Source organism: Bombina bombina, chromosome 1 (assembly GCF_027579735.1).
Source record: "Bombina bombina isolate aBomBom1 chromosome 1, aBomBom1.pri, whole genome shotgun sequence".
NCBI classification, from domain to species: domain Eukaryota; kingdom Metazoa; phylum Chordata; class Amphibia; order Anura; family Bombinatoridae; genus Bombina; species Bombina bombina.
The window spans coordinates 728,900,668-728,919,053 of record NC_069499.1 but is presented as its reverse complement, the minus strand read 5'-3'; the positions used below and the strand labels follow the sequence as shown (position 1 = coordinate 728,919,053).

At 35.1% G+C, this 18,386-nt stretch overlaps 1 protein-coding gene across 3 annotated transcripts in view; it reads left to right on the top strand.

Moving 5' to 3' along the window:
- The first annotated feature begins 874 nt into the window (after positions 1 to 874).
- The window catches only part of FGF13 (fibroblast growth factor 13), a 615,132-nt gene continuing 597,620 nt past the window's right edge, over positions 875 to 18,386 (top strand). For all 3 annotated transcript variants that reach the window (XM_053699239.1, XM_053699234.1, XM_053699238.1), the window contains exon 1: positions 875 to 1,112. The gene's annotated coding sequence lies outside the window, so the exon portion shown is untranslated. The remainder of the gene's footprint in view (positions 1,113 to 18,386) is intronic.

Here is an 18,386-nt window from a genome sequence, read left to right as displayed (position 1 = left end):
TCATATGCAAAAGAAGGGGGAGGGGAGTGTCTTATTTCCCACTTGCAGTGGGCTTTCCAACTACCTTTTAAACAGAGCTAAACTGACAGCTTCTAAGTAAGTTTTTAAACAGTTTTATACTGGATTTTTATATCAGTATCTGTGCATCTTATTCTTTATAGTAGTGTCTATTACATGCAGTTATATGAAAATTAGCGTATACTGTCCCTTTAAGTAAGTTATATCTGTTGATACAAGGCCTAACTGGCCTTCCATATATTTTTCTGAGTAATCAGAACCAGATGTTGGAGTATGGTCCATATCTTCTGTATTTTTGCTGTCTTAAAAATATTGAATATGGTGCCTGACGGACATATATTAAGGGTTTCAAATTGCAAAACAAAAAAACAAGAAAAGCCATCTAACAATACAATTTACAATGGGGATGTACTGCTATTTATTTAACAGTGAATGAAACCATTCAAATTATTATGCAATTTGAAATGGCCTTCTCAATATTTTGAAACATCATTTTAATTAGACAGATTTAAATTTATAAATTATATTAAAAAGAATATAGCTTAATGAACTGCCTCTGGAAAAAATAACATCTATATAAATAGCCCATATTAGATGTTGATATTGCTTTCAAACACAAGGATCTAGTTAGTTCTCCTGCAGGACTACACAGTAAATAAAGCTATTTATTCTAAATATTAAAATGTCAACCCTCTTTATTCTGTGTTTCTTTAACTTGATAGAGTCTTAGCTCTGTAAGATGATCTAGACGCAGCTGTGTTCTGCACTTGAAGCAACTTGGAAAGAAAAAGGCCGGTCAGTGGAATTCAGTGTCCCTAAAAATAGAAGCAATATACAGCCTGTGACTTGCCACTTTTCAGTTTACTTGAGTAATAACTGCATTCAGCTTGTGACCCCAGTAATTGCTCCTGACATCATACTCATCTGGACATTTTTTTGTCAACAATATTAACAAACGAGGAGAACATCATAGATGCATATGGGAAGAGAAAAGGAATTGGCATCCTTTCAACTTTTTATGTGAAAATCTCAAATCATCCATACAACTGGGTACAATTTTTTTTATCTTTAGTGGAAGTACTTCCAAAGTTAAGGTTGGTACATTTAATTTTTGAATCACACTGTTTAGAACAAATATACCAAAGTATATATATATTAAAAGCTTTAATGCTTTAGGGATAAACAAAACCCATATGGTATTGACTTGTTGCTGAAAGTTTTGTAAAACAACATAAAAAATATGATTTACCGAAAACAGTTTAATAAAAAAAATATACTGAATCTAAGTTTAAGTCTGATAATTATTGCTATTGTAATAATTGTACAAAATGCACCTATGTATAATTGTACAAAATGCCCCTATGTATAATTGTACAAAATGCACCTATGTATAATTGTACAAAATGCACCTATGTATAATTTGCAATATATGTTTATTATTTTTTATTTAAAGTAGAGAGACACTTTCTTAGCCATAAGAAAGAGAAAACTCCTGCAGTGTTTAGTGTTTGTGCTCTGCAGACCTAATTTGTAGTCATCTGACTGCATTTCTCAAAGGTAACATTATAGTATGTGCACATCATCCTAACAAAATATTTACTGTAAATAGATTTGCATAGGTTGCAGGTACCACCAGCAAGCAATCTGCTAATAACCGTTGCTGTGCCTTCTATATAAATGTATCTTTTTGTAGTTTATTTTAGATTATTATTATTATTATTATTATTATTATTATTATTAATAATTATTTGACTACAAATTGTTACCAATGAACATTTGCAAAACCTGAGCTTTCATTATCTTTTTATATTATATTCTCTATCTCTCTTTCTTTCTATATATTTATATATTATTACTGTATGCTTCATATCATATGACTGATTCTAATATCCAAGTGATAGACAAGCTTGTTTACTTCTATGTCTTTATGTTGCTTGTGTAACAGTGATTACATTTAATTTTAAAATTATAATTGTTGCTAAAAAAAATATTTAAAGGGACATTCTAGTCAAAAATAAACTTTCCAAATTACTTTAATTGTCAATTTTGCTTTGTTTTCTTGGTATTCTTAGTTGAAAGCTATACCTAGTTAGGCTCATATGCTAATGTCTCAGCCCTTGAAGGCTGCCTCTTATCTGAATGCATTTTTACAGATTTTCACAACTAGAGGGTGTTAGTTCATATGTGCCATATTGATAACATTGTGTTCACAGATGTGGAGTTACCTAGGAGTAAGCACTGATTGGCTAAAATGCAAGTCTGTCAAAATAACTGAAATAAGGGGGCAGTCTGCAGAGGCTTAGATACAAGGTAATCAGAGGCTAAAAGTATATTAATATAACAGTGTTGGTTATTCAAAACTGGGGAATGGGTAATAAAGGGATTATCTATATTTTTAAACAATAACAATTCTGGTGTATACTGTCCCTTTAAATAATTTAACAATCAAAATTGTATTTCATTGTTAATTCATGTGAAAGCATAGCATTGACAGAATGAATGCACTCTCTCTCCTGTAAAACATAAAGGCCTAGATTTGGAGTTTGGCGTTAGCCGTGAAAACCAGCGTTAGAGGCTCCTAACGCTGGTTTTAGGCTAACTCTGGTATTTGGAGTCACTCAAAAAAGGGTCTAACGCTCACTTTTCAGCCGCAACTTTTCCATACCGCAGATCCCCTTACGTAAATTGCGTATCCTATCTTTTCAATGGGATTTTTCTAACTCCGGTATTTAGAGTCGTGGCTGAAGTGAGCGTTAGAACTCTAATGACAAAACTCCAGCCGCAGGAAAAAAGTCAGTAGTTAAGAGCTTTCTGGGCTAACGCCGGTTCATAAAGCTCTTAACTACTGTACTCTAAAGTACACTAACACCCATAAACTACCTATGTACCCCTAAACCGAGGTCAGCCCACATCGCCGCCACTCGATTAAATTTTTTTAACCCCTAATCTGCCGACCGCCAACTACGTTATCCTTATGTACCCCTAATCTGCTGCCCCTAACACCGCTGACCCCTATATTATATTTAGTAACCCCTAACCTGCCCCCCACAACGTCGCTGCCAGCTACCTACACTTATTGACCCCTAATCTGCCGACCGCAAAGCGCCGCCACCTACGTTATCCTTATGTACCCCTAATCTGCTGCCCCTAACACCGCCGACCCCTATATTATATTTATTAACCCCTAATCTGCCCCCCACAACGTCGCCTCCACCTGCCTACACTTATTAACCCCTAATCTGCCGAGCGGACCTGAGTGCTACTATAATAAAGTTATTAACCCCTAATCCGCCTCACTAACCCTATAATAAATAGTATTAACCCCTAATCAGCCCTCCCTAACATCGCCGACACCTAACTTCAATTATTAACCCCTAATCTGCCGACCGGAGCTCACCGCTATTCTAATAAATGTATTAACCCCTAAAGCTAAGTCTAACCCTAACACTAACACCCCCCTAAGTTAAATATAATTTTAATCTAACAAAATTAATTAACTCTTATTAAATAAATTATTCCTATTTAAAGCTAAATACTTACCTGTAAAATAAATCCTAATATAGCTACAATATAAATTATAATTACATTGTAGCTATTTTAGGATTAATATTTATTTTACAGGCAACTTTGTAATTATTTTAACCAGGTACAATAGCTATTAAATAGTTAAGAACTATTTAATAGTTACCTAGTTAAAATAATTACAAAATTACCTGTAAAATAAATCCTAACCTAAGTTACAATTAAACCTAACACTACACTATCATTAAATTAATTAAATAAAATACCTACAATTACCTACAATTAAACCTAACACTACACTATCAATACATTAATTAAATACAATATCTACAAATAACTACAATGAAATAAACTAACTAAAGTACAAAAAATAAAAAAGAACTAAGTTACAAAAAATAAAAAAAATATCTACAAACATAAGAAAAATATTACAACAATTTTAAACTAATTACACCTACTCTAAGCCCCCTAATAAAACAACAAAGCCCCCCAAAATAAAAAAATGCCCTACCCTATTCTAAATTACTAAAGTTCAAAGCTCTTTTACCTTACCAGCCCTGAACAGGGCCCTTTGCGGGGCATGCCCCAAGAAGTTCAGCTCTTTTGCCTGTAAAAAAAACATACAATACCCCCCCAACATTACAACCCACCACCCACATACCCCTAATCTAACCCAAACCCCCCTTAAATAAACCTAACACTGATTGGAATCAGCCAATCTGATTTAGCTCGCATTCTATTGGCTGATCGGAACAGCCAATAGAATGCAAGCTCAATCTGATTGGCTGATTGGATCAGCCAATCGGATTGAACTTGATTCTGATTGGCTGATTCCATCAGCCAATCAGAATATTCCTACCTTAATTCCGATTGGCTGATAGAATCCTATCAGCCAATCGGAATTCGAGGGACGCCATCTTGGATGACGTCATTTAAAGGAACCGTCATTCGTCGTTCAGTCGTCGGCCAGGATGGATGTTCCGCGTCGGAGGTCTTCAGGATGCTGCCGCTGCGTTCCAGATGGATGTCGATAGAAGATGCCGCCTGGATGAAGACTTCAATCGGATGGAAGACCTCTTCTGCCCCGCTTGGATGAAGACTTCAATCGGATGGAAGTCCTCTTCTGCCCCTCTTGGATGAAGACTTCTACCGGATCATGGACATCTTCAGCCCCCCGCTTGGGCTTGGATCAGGACATCGGAGGAGCTCTTCAGGACCGATCGGTGAACCTGGTATGGTGAAGATAAGGTAGGAAGATCTTCAGGGGCTTAGTGTTAGGTTTATTTAAGGGGGGTTTGGGTTAGATTAGGGGTATGTGGGTGGTGGGTTGTAATGTTGGGGGGGGGGGTATTGTATGTTTTTTTTACAGGCAAAAGAGCTGAACTTCTTGGGGCATGCCCCGCAAAGTGCCCTGTTCAGGGCTGGTAAGGTAAAAGAGATTTTAACTTTAGTAATTTAGAATAGGGTAGGGCATTTTTTATTTTGGGGGGCTTTGTTGTTTTATTAGGGGGCTTAGAGTAGGTGCAATTAGTTTAAAATTGTTGTAATATTTTTCTTATGTTTGTAGATATTTTATTATTTTTTGTAACTTAGTTCTTTTTTATTTTTTGTACTTTAGTTAGTTTATTTCATTGTAGTTATTTGTAGGTATTGTATTTAATTAATGTATTGATAGTGTAGTGTTAGGTTTAATTGTAGGTAATTGTAGGTATTTTATTTAATTAATTTAATGATAGTATAGTGTTAGGTTTAATTGTAACTTAGGTTAGGATTTATTTTACAGGTAATTTTGTAATTATTTTAACTAGGTAACTATTAAATAGTTCTTAACTATTTAATAGCTATTGTACCTGGTTAAAATAATTACAAAGTTGCCTGTAAAATAAATATTAATCCTAAAATAGCTACAATGTAATTATAATTTATATTGTAGCTATATTAGGATTTATTTTACAGGTAAGTATTTAGCTTTAAATAGGAATAATTTATTTAATAAGAGTTAATTAATTTCGTTAGATTAAAATTATATTTAATTTAGGGAGGTGTTAGTGTTAGGGTTAGACTTAGATTTAGGGGTTAATACATTTATTAGAATAGCGGTGAGCTCCAGTCGGCAGATTAGGGGTTAATGTTTGAAGTTAGGTGTCGGCGATGTTAGGGAGGGCAGATTAGGGGTTAATACTATTTAGTATAGGGTTAGTGAGGCGGATTAGGGGTTAATAACTTTATTATAGTAGCGGTGCGGTCCGCTAGGCAGATTAGGGGTTAATAAGTGTAGGCGACGTTGTGGGGGGCAGATTAGGGGTTAATAAATATAATATAGGGGTCGGCGGTGTTAGGGGCAGCAGATTAGGGGTACATAAGGATAATGTAAGTAGCGGCGGTTTACGGAGCGGCAGATTAGGGGTTAATAATAATATGATGGGGTCAGCGATAGCGGGGGCGGCAGAATAGGGGTTAATAAGTGTAAGGTTAGGGGTGTTTAGACTCGGGGTACATGTTAGAGTGTTAGGTGCAGACGTAGGAAGTGTTTATGCATAGCAAACAATGGGGCTGCGTTAGGAGCTGAACGCAGCTTTTTTGCAGGTGTTAGGTTTTTTTTCAGCTCAAACAGCCCCATTGTTTCCTATGGGGGAATCGTGCACGAGCACGTTTTTGAGGCTGGCCGCTTGCGTAAGCAACTCTGGTATCGAGAGTTGAAGCTGCGTTAAAAATGTTCTACGCTCCTTTTTTGGAGCCTAACGCAGCCTTTATGTGGACTCTCAATACCAGAGTTATTTTTATGGTGCGGCCAGAAAAAAGCCGGCGTTAGCTACGCGGGTCCTTACCGACAAAACTCTAAATCTAGGCCATAGAAAGCATATAATAATGACCAGAATCTTGAATAATTAGTAGAGACTACTCTAACACTAAGTTAACCCTATACTTACACCATTATGTTGTGTAACACCTCATGGTAGACTCACTGCTTTAATAAAAAAAACAACTTTTCTTTATATGGTCACTGAGGAATTTTAGAGGCATAGCATGAGCAATGTAAACTAGATAAGATGTTATATAAGCTATTGACATTATTGCTTTATTTTATTTTCTTATAACATTTAATTGGTTTTAGTAATAAAGAATATATTTTTATAAATTGAGTTAGAGTGTAGGCCTTACTCTAAATTTGGTAATTTCATTAAAATTTTTAAAAGATTGTTAATTACCAACTGGAAAGTTTCCAGAATACACTTACTAAGAGAAAAATCTTTCACATGCTTATTCTAAAGCGTTGTTTACTTCGCACTGACTAAATTCTGTTTCTTTAAAGCTAGAAGATAGATATGATTTGGAGAAAAATACCTTAAACTTGTCTATTCACCAACCGACTTACTCTATCCAAGTCAGTGCAAGTTGCTGCTGTTGCTAGAAAAAAAAATCAGACTTACTATATTAAAAAGAGCATTTTGTCTGTCCAAAAAGCATCAACTTGAAACTGAATTAGCAGACCTGCAAAATCCAGATGACTTTATGCTTCAAGTCAGTGATTTCATGAATCATGCTCTTGAAATAAGGACTAGGAAAATGTAGGCCTCGTGTCCATATCTGTAACAAGCTCCATTTGACTAGTTTAAAAGTGTTCCCTCCAATCACTATCAAATTAGCACAAGCCAGCAGAAAGTTTGGTTTAATCAGGTCAGTCTTACTAAGTCCAAATCAGCTTTATTTATTTTTATTGTTAGCTGTTGGGGAAAAGTGTGACTTTTAGCTGACTTGAAATGCTTGTCGTAGACCAACCTCATCAGACTTTTTTTAAAAAAAATATTTTTTATGAAGTCAGTTGGAATGTTGGACCTTTGTGAATAGACTTGCTTCTGTTTATTAGATGAGAAAAAAATTTTGATCATAATATTCCATTAAGCTCTAACATTTGCAGCTGTAAAAATACCTCTTCTTAGTTCCCCTGTAGCCAAAATAATTTTAAAATAATTGCTTGAAAATGTATGATGGGAAAGAAACAATAAATGTTTCTTCATTATAACGACTACTAAATAACTATTACGGAGTGCATTATTTATTAATAGTATGTATTTTGAGAAGCCAATTAGCTTTAGCGTTATTAACCAATTAGCCTTAGCGTTTCTAACCAAAGAGATTTGGGGATATTTTTATTTTTTTAATGATACAGTCTGTCATCACAATGTCTTTATGAAGATAATATTACAACACTGAAGCTTGTTTTTGTCATTTTGTCCAACCTTAGTGATAAAGGGTTAAGTTGGATTATCATCCTGACACTACGCAGCTTTCAACAATCAAATTATATTTGTGTTAGGCAGTATACTTATCTATGTAAAATGTAATCTGAAGAGCATTTGACATCTAAGCTAAAATTACTCAGGCATTGCATTGACCACAATGACATATTACAGCTGAAGATGTCAATGTGATCCTGGGAGTTGCTAAAAGTATTATATATAAAAGAACTATTATATATTCAAATAATTTACCAAGGCATGGAAATTGCCCTTATAATCAAAAACTTTGAAAACCTTGGCCATCAGCAAAGTGTGCCTTGTTGAATCAGAGGAAAAAAAATATAAAAGGTTTCATAAAACATTTAGCAAAAGCTAATGTAACACATAGGTGTTTCTATAAGAGTTGTTGGAATTACTGCTGCTACTCATACCGCAGTTACCAGGGGTTCTATGTAAAACTCAATATTGTCACTTAAAACCTTACAGTATATAGGCTTTTGTGGGGACAAACACATTATTATTACGCTATGGAGTGAATACACTTCATAAAAAAATCTACAACTTTTTTTTTTTTTCCTCTAAACTTCCTACATAGGCATCATGGCAACATCAACATCCTATGAACACTTTAACCTCCCTAGACTTTATATAGTGTATAACAAATCTTTCAATATTTCCTGATACAGCTTAAGGGGGTTGGTGATTTAGCTAGTGAAACTGAGTCATGGAAAACAAGGGGAAGAGTTTCATCAGAAGAGGAACTGGGGCAGGAAGTGGTATAGATGGGCAAAGAGTGGTCCTGGGTAAACTGAGATTTTATAAGTTCTCTGAGAGATTTTACATGATTTTAATTCAGGAAACTGTGCTCTGATATATCAGCTAGACTTGGAACTATTAATTAATTATCTAGAGTCCTTGATCTTATGTTAGATGTGTATGTAGATATATATATATATATATACTGCTCATGGCTAGTGTATTAATTGAACTAGTAGATCTATGTCACTGACTATAGGGCTACATTTGTCAATCTGAAGCATTGTAGTGGAGGCTCCCATGATCCAAAATGGTAATATTTTATTCATTAGGTGATTGCAGCTGGTATGCCCTGACTTATAGGTTCTTGTCTAACTATCTAAATGAAACAATATTTCTTAATGTTTGCTTGCCTATTGCCTAAAAAGTTATATGTGTGTGTGTGTTTGTCTTGATATTGTCATAAAAAAGCAATGAAGATATACACTATACTGCTATACAAGCTGGAATTACCAAATCAGATATTTAATTTTCTGAACTGATCTTAAAGGGCCTTGATTTTTTTTAGATAATGCTGTTACTTTGCTCTCATTATTAATTATAAATTAATACGTTTTAACAAGCAGAAATAATTGTTGCCCATATGCAAAGGGAGGCAGGTGATTGGCAAGGTGCCTAGTCACATTTTGGCTGCTGCATATGATGTCATGGAATTCTGATGAGTTAGAGAGACACATTAGAAAGATGGCTAGAGATATATACACAAAATATACACAGGGAAAAAAAACAGAGAGATTAAATCAAACAAACAGTGTGGGATACTTTCAGATATTGGGAGAAAAACAAATAGAGCAGAGATGTGAAAACAAAGAAACAGAAATGTGAGACAGAAAGAGTGAGATAGAAGGATGCAACGTGCAATCACAATATATACACTAAACTGTAGTACAGTATTACCATCTATATGTGTCTTTTTGCCTAAATTTCTCTTCAAGATATTTAGTAAACATTAAAGGGACAGTCAAGTCGAAAAAAAACTTTCATGATTTAAATAGAGAATGTAATTTTAAACAACTTTCCAATTTACTTTTATCACCAATTTTGCTTTGTTCTCTTGGTATTCTTAGTTGAAAGCTAAAACTAGGAGGCTCATATACTAATTTCTTAGACCTTGAAGACTGCCTCTAATCTGAATGCATTTTGACCACTAGAGGGTATTAGTTCATGAGTTTCATTTAGATAACATTGAGCTCATGCACATGAAGTTACCCAAGAGTGAGCACTGATTGGCTAAAATGGATGTCTGTCAAAAGAACTGAAATAAGGGGGCAGTTTGCAGAGGCTTAGATACAAGGTAATCACAGAGGTAAAAAGTGTATTTCTATCACAGTGTTGGTTATGCAAAACTGGGGAATGAGTAATAAAGGGATTATCTTTCTTTTTAAACAACAAAAATTCTGGTGTTGACTGTCCCTTTAACTTTTTTACCATTTGTATAATCCTTGATGTGTAATGACACATCTTCAGCTTTTTGTATCTTATTAAAATGTTCAGACTCCTTAAATGTATTTCTTTACATATAGCAACAAGAGACATGTCAAATAAATCATTAAATAAATCATTACATTCTGTGAAGATTAGAAAATCTTGTTTCATTATATATTAATATAGTAAGAGTTCTGATGAGATTCAATAAGACAACAAAAACATTTTTAAATGTATATATTTGTAGCCTGGATCCACATTTGATGTGTCCTCACTTATGCCATAAATAAAGGAATGGTCATCCTTTAATGTTGTAAATGTTTACCAGGCATGCTGGTGCATGAAGCGTAAGCAGCATACTTGCATATGCCACTGAAACATTAATAGATTTTACCAGACATATTTTTGCTAATGTAAGTATATTGCAAACCTGCTTCTGTTTAATAACTTATTCACTTTTCAATTTCAATTTTGACCATAATGACTCTTTAAAGTAAAGATAATTAAACAGTTTGAAAACAAAATATTGTTAAAACAAAGGTTATTAATAAAAATACTAATGAATCGTCTAATCATAGGTTGCAAAGACTCATTTTGAAAAGCAGTATTAGACATTAAATAGAGAATGCTTATTTACAAACTGATAAATCTGTTTTGTATTTAGAAATTACATGAATGTTAAAAATATAGTAATGGTATATATAAAAGCAGAATGTAGTTTATAACATCATATTTCAGTGAGATTATTTTCCAATAACATTGTTACAGAACCATATGACATTCCAGTTATGACAAAAGTAAACATCTTGCAAATTACTCAGTGTAATATGGAGAACAGACCACAAATAATGTGTCACCATATCTCATAGTCTGCCTTGACAGCTCTTATTATGAGATGAAGAAAAATCATATTTAGTTGGGACATATACAGTATTTAACATGTAGAAGAGGCGGACGACACACAAAAGTAAAGGGCAGCAGCATTGTGGCCCCTGGGTCTTCAGTTGGACAAGTGCTTATTACATGCTTACTAAAAACACAGATTATGTAAATGACAATTATACATGCTTGTTCAATGAGTAATGAGAAAATGTTGTTATGTTTTCAATCCTTAATGGTTAAAAAGAGCGGCTAAATGGCATAGCATTGTTTACATTTGGTATTCAAACCTCTCATCAAGGCAATGTGTGAAATATTTATGGCTACATAGGTCTCATTCCAGTCTGGTGTCCATGTGCTTATCACAATGTATAGTGCTGCATACCATATTGTCTTGTACTGCAACATCTATTTAAATCTCTATATATCTCTGTCTCTTCTTTCTCTCTTTCGTTCTATATCCCAGATCACCATAAAGTAAAGAGAAAGGGTTTTTCTCTGTTGTCCCATTAATTTATGTATATAGAGTGTTTTTGTACATCTCTAAAAAGAAATTAACATTATGATTTAGAAGCCAAATTAAATAGACCTTGTGTCCATTTGTTTTATCAATTTTGTCAAAATCCTAAATATTCTAAAAGGTAAGAAAATTTTTAGTAATACAGAATATTATCTATCCACATCCAAACTGCCTAAACAATGTAGATGCAACTATATGTATTTAGTCCATTAAACTTGGATTTATTTCCTGAATAAAAAGAAACATATACCATAAGCACTACAATGATTTATAATAGCATTTTTATGGAAAAAAAAATAAAAATGTTGTAAATATACAACGTGAAAACTGAGTTAAATACAATAAAATTCAAATTATAGCATATTAATATCACCTTTTTTTTTTGCAGTTTAATATATTTTATATTTTTATTGAGGTATAAAGCAAGAAATACAATCCAAGCATATCAGTAAATATTGTACAGTGAACTGTTTACCAAACATGTTATGAATACACATTAAACCTGACACACAGAGTAATTTCACTTGGCAATTGAATAAGTTGTAACATACAGCTTGCTTGTTGTACTGGGAACTCTCTAAGTGGCACATGAGGCCGCTTTTGGACCTTTTAATTAAATATGGAACTAGAGAGAGTTATCATGCACAATGAGACTACTCTTGAGTCCCAAGATAATAACCTCTATTTTCTTTTTTGATAAACAAATAACATATAATATTATAACTGGATTAGTAATGTTGAAGTGAACCAGCCACTCATGGGCCTCTGATAGCTGAGTGAGAATAAAAGGGGAAGTGTGAAGAAACGAGAATACAGGGGCCGATTGTGGACACATTTTCTAAAATTAGTAGACATAAAAGGGAGAGGAACCATCTTTAGAGGAATTTAAAAGTAACCAAATGAAACAGAAATTTAGCTGTAATACCCCGAAAAGGCACAGAAGGGGGAACATGCAAAAAGGGCACAGATAGGCCTCTAGCTCCACTTAGCAAATATTTCTAAATGCATATATAAAAGTACTAAAGTATTTTTGGAGACCCTTAGCCAGGAAAGAGATCTAGGTGGTGAGGTAATTAAGCACAGTAAATATTCTTGCCTGTGTGCAGTTGCCTACTGGTAGTAAGGCTATTACCATGAAGGTATTATAAAACATTAGAATTACTAATCCTCTAGACCCAAAGGTGCCACCCCGGCCGCAGATGGCACCTCCAGCCAGAAAGAGAATAAAATAGGGCATATAGCCAGCATACTTAAGACACTATCATAAAGGTAAGGCTAACAAGAATAAGGGTGAATTAAACTAAGCAATAAAAAACATATGTGGAGAATTGTAAAACTCTAGCGCTGTATTGTTCATTCAGGGCTACAGGAATTTGCAACTAAATGGGGTTAACATTAACTAAGCTATAACTATAGTAGATTGAAAGTACAACATCTGACTGTGCCTGAGATAAATCACACAGAAGGGGTATTTCGGTAAGGAATAAATGTAGCAGCTTGTGTTGCAATCATAGGGTAGTCCATTTAACTAGAAAACATATAGCTATGTATTCTGAATTTTTCAAGCAGCCATTTAAATTACTGGAAACTTAGTAAAGAGGGTTGTAGTAGTGTAAGATGTCTATCGCCTATAACAAGTTTAACTTAAGCTAAATTAAGTTAAAGTGTTATCTAAACTATGACTATTATGTGCACATTATATAACACCTGACTGTGTAAGAGCTCACTCTAACTAAAGAGGCATTTCAGTTAAAGGGATGTAGTAAGTGACTTGCAATGTAGACTTAGGGTAGCACACTAAACTACTAACAATATAGGTAGAATTATTGAGCTACACAAGCAGTCATTGGAATCACTATATACAAATATAACAGGGTGGATTATTATAGCACAAAATGTCTACCTCCCACATCTAACGTAACTTAGACTAAATGAGGCCAAAGCATTAACTGAACTGTGCCTATTGCAGGTTATCAGTACTACCTCTGACTGCCTGTAAACTCCCTCCAACCAAAGAGTCATTTCACATTTATCTGCTAGCAATATAGGCAGGTACTCTGAGTTTTCCAGCCAGCCATTAGGGTTACTGTTTAAAAACATAGCAAAGTGGATTATTGTAGCATATAATATCTACTGCCCATAACAGGTTTTAACATGCGATTAAACAGTGAACAGAGCTATTCATATATGACTATCTACTGAATTAACATTAGATCCTGCCCACCGCTAGAACAACTGGTAGAGGAGTCGCCCAGGAACCAGATATAACGATATGCAGGGAGTCAGGCAAAAGTGCACAATAACAAATAGTGAGGGTTCAGACAAAAAGACCTCATAAATACTATAACTTATGTATCTAGTACAGAACTTATATTACCGAAAGTGTCACTGTGAAATAAAAGCGACTCAGAGTCACTATGCCTTGCCCCTATAGCTGGTCTAATGGTGTCCTGTAATAGCGTTAAAGGGACTCTTCAGGATACGTGCCCCTCAACAGTCTCGAGAATTGATCTCACATGCAGGGCTTCATAATTTCAGACCCCCCTAGCCCACTCCATGTCGGGGGACCTATAAAGGGCTCAGTTTATTGCAGAGTCCTGAGCACAAGAAGCACATGTTCCACGTATCCCTTACATCTTGCATGACGCACCTCAAAATGCAGAGCCCTGCATAAGGAAATCTCCAGGTCTGAGGTTTGGTTACTTGCGGTCGCCTTGTTCCCGTAGGGCCTTTGTTTCCCAGAGCGGTAAGTAGCTCCACAGCCTGTTTTCTCTCACCCCCGGTTGCAGGCAAATGAGGATGTATGATCTTGCCTCCGCAAGAGATATATGGGGACTCAAGTACCGTGGATCTCATGCTGGACCTCCACCCCTTCTCCGCTGCAGTTCCAGCTGTCGCTAAGGCATCATATGGAGAAGCCATCTCCCTTGTTGGAACCAGACATGTTGCAACTCTCTCCTCATGAACAGCCCTTATCAGAGCCCCAAATAAAGGCGACGCCGCATCACAGATTCGTACTTCTGAGGTTGTGTGGCTTTCCGGCTGTAATTTCATGGTGAGCAGACTTTTTTGACCGGCTAATCTGGCGTCACACAATGGGTAATCAGGAGGGGATTTTATTAAAGGCAGACCTGGTTTAGAGGACGTAATCCTATGATCAGGTTCCCTTCTTGATATAAGTAGCATTGTCTGTGGGGAGTTTTTATTAGATTGTGCTGTAAAGAGAAGGTTACTCAGCACTTCCTCCAGGCTCTGGAAATGGACGTATATGAGGTGGGTCATTCTTTGCTCCTATCTGTCTATAGCTTTCATTTTTTTTATAGCAGATTCAGGTGACGTCGCTCTGTAAAACTCTGGCTCTGATTACTGCTGCTTCACAAGTATAGATGATTCCCTCATTATAATAGAGAAGAAAGTCTAAAATTATACTATTCTAGGATTTGGTAACCCTGGTGTACGGGGGGGGGTATTTTGCAGCAGCCCCAGACCTGCACTGCAATGCCTGCACAAAGTCCAATTCTTCTGGTCATCACCGCATGGTTACAAGAAGTTTCAAGATGGCTTCTAGGCTTGTATGCAGAACCGCAGTGTAGCTGACTCAAAGAGCATAGGCATAACACAGTCACATTATCCGCTCGTAGAGGCTGCTGAATCTCAGAGATATAAACCTGCTTGAATGTTCAAGTTATTATTAGTTAGCTGTTGGTAGCTTATGAATATCTGTTCAAACTCCCGGAGCTTCACCAAGACGTGTCTTGCCGCTTTGAGTGTAGGCTCCGCCCCCCAATATCACTTTTTTAATTTGATCCTTAAGAGGTTGATAGGATGTGTATGTATCCTCCTGCCTATAAAAGACAGGAAGGAAGTGCTTAGAATCACTCTTGAAAAAGTTCCTTGGTTGGAACGAAACGTATGTCGAGTGAAGAAAGTCCCTGTGAGGCTACGGTATTTATGCTTGGATTATCTGTTGAGCATAATGTGATCTGAGGGCATTTTAAGATTTTTTAAGATCTTGTACCTTTTGTATTGTTATCTCGTGAATCTTGGACTTATAATATACCACAGTCCACAGAGGAGTGGATAGCGTGTCACGCAGGCTGTACTTACAACACGTGTATATAGACACCTCCAGCATAAAGCCATTCCTAATCCTAAAACAGGATTACACTTGAGGACTTCTGATTGGCCGGTTCTATTCACATCCCTCCCGTGATTGGCTGATACACGGACTTGGGCATTTTACATCCCTTGGAGGACGCCAGAGCGGGTTTACAGTTTAAACAACTGTTTTTACAATTGCTGTTTTATTTCTTTTAAATTGTGAGTGTGTTTCTGTAGTAGGGCACTACGTTGCTTATTAAAAGGTATTTTATAATCTGCACTTAGATGCGGTTGTGTGCTCTTTTTGCTTTTTTGTTTTCACAATAAAAAAATTATTCATAACAAAGGCAAGACAATCAGTCTTCTTTAACTTGGAAGTCTTAATTTCATAAATGGATTAAATCCTTTAAGAGCAAAACATACCTAAAAATATTTATTTTTTTGTTCAAAGAAATTAGCAGGAGAAAGAGGGTTCCTTAATATCTATCATGTATTTACTAGAATTCTAAACACAATTTTCATGAACAATTAAAGATGTGAAAATGGAAAAATAATCCCTTGGCAAAGGCAGTTTTTGAAAATGTTACGTCCCTTCTTTGAGAAGAACGGTGAGTCATAAATATAGCACATAAAATAAAGTAATTAAACTGTAGATATGTGCGTTCAGATTTGAGCAAATAGCAAAAAATTTAAAATTTTTTCTTAATATTGTTTACATTTGTTTAAAAATGAAAAACGAGCAGACTCTTTAGATAATAAACAAAGATATGAATGATGGTGCAGCAAACAAATAATCCTCGTTTTCATGATATTAAAACTATGACTCTAAAGGCAGGAAAAGGACTTTACTTCATGCTGGAAAGGTTTCAAAAGCTCAAATTTGCAATATTCAATAACTATTTCCAGAAATGTCATTGTCAGTTGATTGGATCCCATGCCAGCCAACAATTATGTAAGCAATACTTTTGTTCTTTGTCAATCTTGACCCCATAAAAAAACTTTAAAGGAACAATAAACCTTATTTTTTCATATTAAAGGGACAGTCTACACCAGAGCTTTTATTGTTTGAAAAGATAGATAATTCCTTTATTACCCATTCTCTAGTTTTGCATAACCAACGCAGTTATATAAATACACTTTTTACCCCTGTAATTATCTTGTATCTAAGCCTCTGCAAACTGCAGACACACATCCATTTTAGACAATCAGAGCTGACTCACTGGAACTCCATTTGCGTGAGCACAGTGTTACCTATATGACAAATGTGATCTAACACCCTCTAGTGGTGAAAAACTGTCAAAATGCCCTGAGAGAAGAGGCGGCCTTCAAGGGCTTAGAAATTAGCATATGAACCTCCTAGCTATAGCTTTCAACTAAGAATACCAAGAGAACAAAGCATGATTGGTGATAAAAGTAAATTGGAATATTGTTTAAAATTACATTCTCTATCTGAATCATGAAAGTTTATTTTGGACTAGACTGTCCCTTTAAATGGTTCAATATAACAAATAGGGGTTAACAAAGTTACATAAATGAACAAATTAAATATAAATTATATACTTAACATTTAGCTGAACTGAATGATCCCAGGAACTAATGTTGGATGAAACTATTATTATTATTTTTTATTTATTTTTTTAATGATGATTTATCCAAAGCATTTTTTTGTCTACTAAACTGTAGGTATAGTTAATATTGAAGTAAGCTTTTGTCCTCTAGTTTACTCTTTTTTTTTGTTATTTAGCTTTTTTTAAATTAGGGTGTTTTAGATTTAAATGGTTAAATTAAACATTGTTAAAATGCATATATATACTGTACATATAAACTAAAATGCAGCTCTCCAAATATGCTATTAGTTTTCCTACTAGCCTGATCAACACCAGCCACAGATATATCCATACATCCCATGCACTTTTCTGAACATAGTAACTTAATTATTTAATACAATTCAGAAAATTATTGAGCTGCAGACTGTCCATACTGCAAATAAAAATCAATGTTTTTGGTCACCTAAATGGTTTCATAACTATGTCATCCAAAATAAGAGGGTGTCGAATGAAATGTATTTAGGGCTAGATTAAAAGTGAAAACAGGTTATCGTGCATACTACAAGTTGAAAGTAAGACTTTTTTTGCGTGGGCAAAACCCAACTCATGCTAACTTCAAGTGAAGGTAAAGTTCGATAGTTTTGAATTAAATCCTATACATATAAGGAAAAAAAAATGTCACGTTCATTCATGAAAATGTATATATTTACATTGATCCTGTGTTGTCTCCGTTTTTAATTTCCATCTCGCTATATCAGAAATCAACCTTTTTTTTTTTTTTTTTTTTTAACATGCTGGTCACGTTTTTTCACCAGCCAATTGACTTTCAGGCCGTTAGGCGGCCGTCATTTGACATCAGCATTGTCTTGTATGCTATGCGCATGCGTTTGTTGTTCTCGCTCACACTGGCAAGGCGAGCGCGGCCCCGTTTCGCGCATGCGTTACAAACTTGTATTTCAGAGAGGGTAGTAACCATTATTATTCTTAGAAACTGCAACAGGACGGGATTACCGCATGCGCATTGTTGACGTAACCGTGTTAATGCGCATGCGCAAATCGTATACTCGCCGTGCACGAGCATTGTAGACACGTATAGAGCGGGTGGGACTGCTCTATACGTCACAATATGAAAAATCAGGAAATGGCTCGTAGGAGGAGTTTTAAACGAAATGGTAGGGAAAAATCAAAGCCTAATATTATAATTATAAGTAATATTTTTTAAAAAATAACTTAGCGATTCTGTATGTCATATGTGTAAAAGTACAATACTTGAAAAAGACCGCTGTCACTTTACCTTCACTTTCAGTAAGTTGGATA